Below are 7605 nucleotides of genomic sequence, written 5' to 3'. Positions count from 1 at the left end.
GCAGAAGTGTCCTCAGACACGTAATTTTATTAAGAAGAAAAGCAATTACATCTAGAATTTTGCAAGAGTTTACACCTGAACAACAAAACACTCTTGCAATGAGCTATTTATAAGCTCAATGTCCTAACTACCTCTAATTATGGATCACGTATAAAATAACAAGTGTCCATTTACAATAAAAGCTATTTAAACAGCTTACTAACAATTCTCCTAAATTAGAGCCTAAGATACGACACATTTGTAGAGTCATATATTTTTACAACAATATTCTAATTCTAAATGTCTACATTAAATAATTAAATATTCTAGATTAATAATTATTAATTTAATATCTTAAATTAATAATTATTTTATTCTAAATTTATAACCTATGATAATATTTTATTTTGGATCATATAACATTGATTAGTTTGTTCAACATTATGTAAGATATAAATGAAGAGGAACAACTAACATAAATTGCTTGAATTTATTACTAACCAGTGGAAACAACCATGGTTCTAATTTCATTGAGCCAAGAGACTCATTTTACATCAATATGAGGGCGACGTGAAATTTTGTCCATGCTCAACGTGGACTTGACACATGTCCCTTTTAAAATAAAAATAAAATATTCTTTAAATTAAAAAATAATATTAGCCATAATCAAAATAAAAATCAAGTATACATATTTGGTTAGTTTTTGTTATGAAACCAACTCACAAAAAGATAGAAAAGATAGTTGAACGCCTTAGAATTCAGCCTCTTCGAGGGGGCAACCTCCTTTACATTACACAAATGAACAATTCTTGGATGATTCAAATGACAAAACCTCCTTTCTATATATAGGAGTCTAAGGAGTCACAATATAACCCAACCAACCTAACAATAATAATATAAAGCCACAAAAATAACAATAGAGGGATTCTATGGGGCACAATAATAAAAATATGGGGACAATAGGGGCGCAACAATATTAATAAGGGATACAACTACAATAGTAATGGGGTAATCACTAGTATTATAGGGACCTAACATGCCCCACTCCTTCAAAAAAGTGTTGTCCTCAATGCTTGAGTAGTTCTAGATGCTTCTCTATAAAATTCTCATCCTCCCATGTGGAATCTTCAGCGGATAAGTTCTTCCACTTGATGAGATACTCCAAAATTGATCGATTTCGTAGCTGTCGAGTTCTTGTTTCTGTGACTGCTTCCGGTCCCAATATAATTTTTCCTTCCTTGTCAAGTTCTGGCAATATTGTTTGAACTGGGAGCTTTTCGCCTATAACCTTCTTTAAACATGAAACATGGAAAACTGGGTGCACTCGAGATGCCGCATGAAGCTCCAATTTGTATGCCATAGTACCAATCTTTTGCAACACCTTGTACAGACCATAATACTTTGGTGATAATTTATTATCCTTCTTAGCTTGCTTGAGGGACATTTGTTTATTGGTTGTATCCGTAGGAATACCCAATCACCTACATCAAAACTTCTTTTGCTGCAATGTTGATCTGCCTGTTGTTTCATTCTATTCTGTGCCAACACGAGATTATCCTTTAAGAGTTGAAGGACTTGTTGTTGATGTTCGATGTGATGTTCCACTGCTTGAATCCTAGAATTTTCTCTTAAATATGATGTGATGGATGGCAGCTGATATCCATAAAGTGCCATAAATGGGGTCATTGTTGTTGCTGTATGGAAGGAAGTGTTATACCACCATTCAGCCAGAGGCAACCATTTGACCCATTTTCTCTGTTTATCAGATACAAAGCAATGAAGATATCCTTCCAAACATTTGTTTACTATCTCAGTTTGCCCATCAGATTGAGGATGATAAGATGAGCTATGAGCTAACTGAGTACCAAGACAAGAAAATAAATTTGTCCAAAAATTTCCAGTGAAAATGGGATCTCTGTCACTTACAATAATCTTTGGGTTTCCATGTAGCTTTTGAATTGTTTCCGTAAATGCAGTAGAAACTGTACTGACTTTAAATGGATGTGATAATGCACAAAAGTGTGCATACTTTGTAAGTCTTTCAACTACCACCATGATGACACTCTTTCCCTCAGACTTGGGTAAACCTGTGATAAAATCCATTGAAACCTCCTCCCAACGTTGGCTTGGAATGGATAAAGGTTGTAATAGACCCGGGGTCTTAATTGTTTCAACTTTATTTTGTTGGAAAACCAAACATTCCACCACAAACTTTTGAATATCCGATTTAAGGCCATCCCAAAAAAAATTCCTTCTTAACCCTGTGGTAAGTTTTTAAAAATCCTGAGTGCCCTCCTAAGGGAGAAGTGTGCAATTCCATAAGAATATTTTGTTTGAGTTGCAAATTCTTACAAAGGTATAAGCGATCTTTGTACCATAACAAATCATTTTGCTAGCTAAATGTATCAGATGTACTGGAATATTGTTGTAACTTTCTAATAATTGCCCACACTTTTTCATCATTCTTCCATTCCTCCCTTGCTTCGTTTATCCAATCTGGTTGGATAATAGAAATGGTGCACAACAATGCTTCCACATCCTCATCCTTTCTTGAGAGTGCATCTGCCACCACATTTTGCTTCCCTTTTTTGTAGATGATTTCAAAGTCATAACCCAACATCTTTGTGACCCACTTTTGTTGCTCTTCAGAGGATAATCTTTGTTCTAAAAAGTATTTAAGGCTATCATGATCTGTTTTTACCTTGAAGTGTCTTCCCATTAGGTAGGGTCACCATTTCTTAAGTGCATGTAGTATTGCCAACATTTCCTTCTCATAAATAGCTTTGTGTAAAAACTTTCCCTTGATTGGACGACTTTCAAAAGTAATGGGTCTTTAATCTTGCATTAAAACAACACCAATTCCATTTCCTAAAGCATCACATTCCACAATAAAGGTTTTTGTGAAGTCCGGTGTAGCTAAGACCAGTGCTTGGCACATTGCCTCTTTAAGATGTTCGAAGGCCTTTGTTGCTTCTGGAGTCCATGAAAATGCATCTTTCTTCAATAATGTTGTTAGAGGTGCTGCTATTCTCCCATAATTCTTAACAAACTTGCAATAATGCCCTGTCAACCCGAGAAATCCTCGCAGATGCTTTATGGATGTGGGGATTTTCCATTCCTTAATGGCTTTAATTTTGCTAGGGTCTACCTTAACTCCTTCATGAGATACAATATGACCCAAATATTCCACCTCTTGTACTCCAAAGAAGTATTTGGATCTTTTTGCATATAATTGTTTCTCCTCCAATAATTGTAGCACCCTGTCAACATGTTCAACATGATCCTTCCAAGACTTGCTGTAGATTAGTATATCATCAAAAAATACTAACACAAATTTTCTAAGGAAGGGTTTGAAAATGGAATTCATCAAACCTTGAAATGTAGAAGGTGCATTGGTAAGGCCAAAAGGCATGACCAAAAATTCATAATGACCCTCATGAGTTCTAAATGCTGTTTTCGAAATGTCTTCAGTCTTCATTCTGATTTGATGATATCCTGAACGAAGATCCAACTTGGTGAAGTAAATTGATCCATGCAATTCATCCAGTAATTCATCAATGACAGGAATGGGAAACTTATCTTTAATAGTGAGCTTGTTGATCTCCCTATAATCCGGACACATGCGCCATGATCCATCCTTCTTGTGCACCAATATTACTGGAGCAGAGAAAGAACTTTGACTAGGTTGAATTATACCAGCCTCTAGCATTTCTGCAACCATACATTCAATTTCACTCTTTTGGGCATAGGGATATCTGTACGGCCTGATGTTTGGAGGAACATTTCCTAGAATCAGATGAATAGCATGATCATGATCACGAATAGGTGGGAGACCTTTGGGAGTCTCAAATACCTTGGAATGATTGTCCAAGACTTTTTGGAGATCTGGAGAAATAGATGATTCTAATGTGGAAACATCTAGCGAACATAATTGTGCAATTACACCTCTTTGTTCCTTTTTTAGAAGCTTTGTCATACCGTTAGAGATGATTATCTTTCTCGATTTCCCTGCAATACCCCTTAATTCAACTTCCTTTCCTTCTATAGAAAATTTCATGAAAAGTTCTTGAAAATTAAAAGCTATTGTACCCAAGGACTGTAGCCATTGGACTCCTAGTACAACATCATCACCTCCCATTGGAATGGAAAGCATTGGGCTCGTCAATACATATTCTCCCATGGATAGCTTGATATTATGGCACTTTCCAGAGCAATTTATCGCTCCTCCATTTGCGACCATCACTTGACACTCTAGTGCTGGATATAGGAAGCAATTCAATTCTTTTGCTACCTTACAATGAATAAAATTGTGGGTACTTCCTGAATCAATCAACATTATTATCTTTTTCTTCTTGATTTGTCCTTCTATCTTGATGGTTTGAGGTGGTAATTCCAGCCAATGCATTATAAGATATGGTTGGATTAATTTCTTCTTTATCTAGGCTTTTTTCCTAGAGTATATCCTCTTCTTTTGACCTTTCTTGCTCCTTTTCTTCTTCCTCTTCACAATCTATGTAGAATAATTTCTTCTCAGCACACTTATGACCTTTAGTGTATTTGCTATCACAACTGTAACAAAGCCCTTTTGCTCTTTTCTCTTCCAATTGTTGTGGTGTCAACCTTATAGGTTGTGGAAGGCTAGGGGTAACAACACTTCCATCTTTATAGTTGTGACTGGTATGCTTCTTGGTTGCCATAATTTTTCTTTCCATTTTTCTTGCTAACCTGAATGCCTTCTCTAATGAATCAGGTTCCCAAAGGTGAACATCATGTTGGATATTATCCTTTAAAGTCCCTATGAACACATTAGTTCTATGCTCCTCTGGAATATTTTTTACTCTTATGTTCAAATTTTGGAACTCCTCAATGCGCTCCATTATTGAACCCTTTTGTTTGAGACTTATCAATTGGCTAAAAAAAGTGTTGCTTTTTGTGTCCTCATAATGTGCTGTCAATTCTTCCGTAAAAATTGCCCAAGTGATAATTTGTTTACGAGAGCAAAGCCATTGATACCATACAAACTAATTTGGTTCCAAATATAAAGTTGCAATATGTACATTTTGTGTGTTTTGCACATTATTGAGATCGAAAAATTGCTCCATCTGTAATATCCATGTTGCGGGGTCCTTGCCATCAAACTTCCTCAAATCGATTTTTGGAATATGGCGGGTCTTCAATCCAACATTAGAGTCTATGGAATCATGATTAACATTTCTTTTGTTCTCATTATGAGTTTCCTTTTCTACCCTTTCACCATTAGTGACCATTTCTTGTAGCAACTTATTCATATTTATCTTCAATTCTTCCATGTCTTTCTTCAAATCTGTCTTCAAATCATCCATTTTAGCTTCCATGCCATTCATCTTAGCTTCCACGCCCTTTATCTTAGATTCCACGCCATTTATCTTAGCTTCTATTAGCTTTTGTGAGAGTGACATTTGTTGCACTTGGTCTTGTAATTTTGCTATATCATGTAGCATTTCTTCCTCTTCTTCATGAGTCATGCTAACGCTTTCAGGTTGCTTACTAGGTGTTTGCATTTTCTTTCCTTGGGGCATCAGTTATCGATAATAACGCTCTACTATTCCTTTTGAATTCTTCAAAATAAATTTTCAAAACAAGCTTAAGAAAAAATTTTAAAAAAAATCTACACACCTTTTTTCACTTTGAAGGAGCTTGATATTGCCTTTGATGTATCTCTGTAATTTCGGATCATCCAGTTCTAAAATGGTGACCTACAGTATCCCTCTGTGTCCTCTTTCCAATGCCACCAGTCTGATCCAAATTGGGTTCTCCAAGGAAGAGTTATGCCAAATCTCCCACAGTGACCTGATTATAGACTACTTCATTAGAGCGAACTTGTACGACATGCCACATGTCCCTGTTTTGACCTTTGGCTCTGAAAATATATACAAGAAACTACAGTCCGTCCTCTTTCTGTAGCTTCTTACGAAACTTCAATCCGATGCTCAGAGAGAAAGTTATGACGATTTTCCCTAGGTCACATGTTTGGAATGTAATTCAGGAGTCTGCATAAACACCAACTTCCTCAGATCATATCTCTGCAAATATAGCACGAAAAGCTCTGGAATTCGGACCTGAGGTTCAATGCGATTTCTCCTCAATTGGGTTTTTTTTTCGCTTCTGAAACGTCACAGAAAAAAAGTTATAGCGAAAATGCCACGATGACTTATTTGGAGCAGCGAAACCCTAGAATCCAAAGCTCTGATACCAAATGTTATGAAACCAGCTCACAAAAAGATAGAAAAGATAGTTGAACGCCTTAGAATTCAGCCTCTTCGAGGGGGCAACCTCCTTTACATTACACAAATGAACAATTCTTGGATGATTCAAATGACAAAACCTCCTTTCTATATATAGGAGTCTAAGGAGTCACAATATAACCCAGCCGACCTAACAATAATAATATAAAGCCACAAAAATAACAATATAGAGATTCTATGGGGCACAGTAATAAAAATATGGGGACAATAGGGGCACAACAATATTAATAAGGGATACAACTACAACAGTAATGGGGTAATCACTAGTATTATAGGGACCTAAGAATTTTACTTAAAATTATTATAAAACATAGTCTCACTCTAATTGTGCTTGTGTTGTTGGTTGTTGATATTACAACCCAATACAAAGGAGATACGGTAAAAATATTTCACTTCTTATAAAGGAAATATTTCCATGTTCATATATAATAAATAATTGTATATCAACTTTTAAAATTATTTTAAAGTAATTAAATTAAAAGAAAAAAGTTGTTATTATTTATATTTTCATATTTCAATTGGATACATAAATAAACATTTTAATATCCATGTTAACTAATTTATTTTAATATCAACTTTAGGAAAAACATATATATATATATATATATATATATATATATATATATATATATATATATATATATATATATATGAACAACAATAAAATATTTCGATGTGTAAAGAGAAGAAATAATTCAAAGTAAAAAGATTCAATTCCTTCCTTATTACAATAATAAGAGGGCGATGTGTAATTCGTTCAATTCTTAATGTAAAATTAATATGCAACGTTTAAAAATATTAACAGTTATTAAAAAATTCAATGTGCATCATAAAATAAATATTTCAAGATATAAAATTAAGTAATATTGAAATGTATTTAATAATATATTAATTTAAAAAACTTTAATGTGGACAATGTATCCATAAAAAAATTCTCAATGTTCATGTTAACCAAATTATTTCAATGTCAAAAATTTACATAATTTAGATGGTTTAAAATAATAATAATAATAACAAAGTTTCTATATATTATATAAAGTAATTGAAAAAATAAATTATTATTATTATAGCATTTCAAGGATTATTATTTACATTTTGATCCTTTTATTAAGGGTTAATTTTGAATGGAGCAAATATTTGTTAGAATTGCATGTTTAAGCTATTTTATTCCATGTATTTGAGGGATTTTCAAGGGGTTAAATCCATTTATGCATTCGAAAATGCAATTTTAAAAATGAATATATATAGAGAGAGAGAGAGATTCATCTTAATCATCATCTATCAAGTCCCCAAAGAGATGTAATCTCTGGAGGTGCAATTTAAAGTTTTGCACTATAAAAAG

Source organism: Pinus tabuliformis, chromosome X (genome assembly GCF_031772625.1).
Source record: "Pinus tabuliformis cultivar Carrire ecotype Pingquan chromosome X, CPIR1, whole genome shotgun sequence".
Taxonomy (NCBI): Eukaryota; Viridiplantae; Streptophyta; class Pinopsida; order Pinales; family Pinaceae; genus Pinus; species Pinus tabuliformis.
This window is presented reverse-complemented; position numbering follows the sequence as displayed.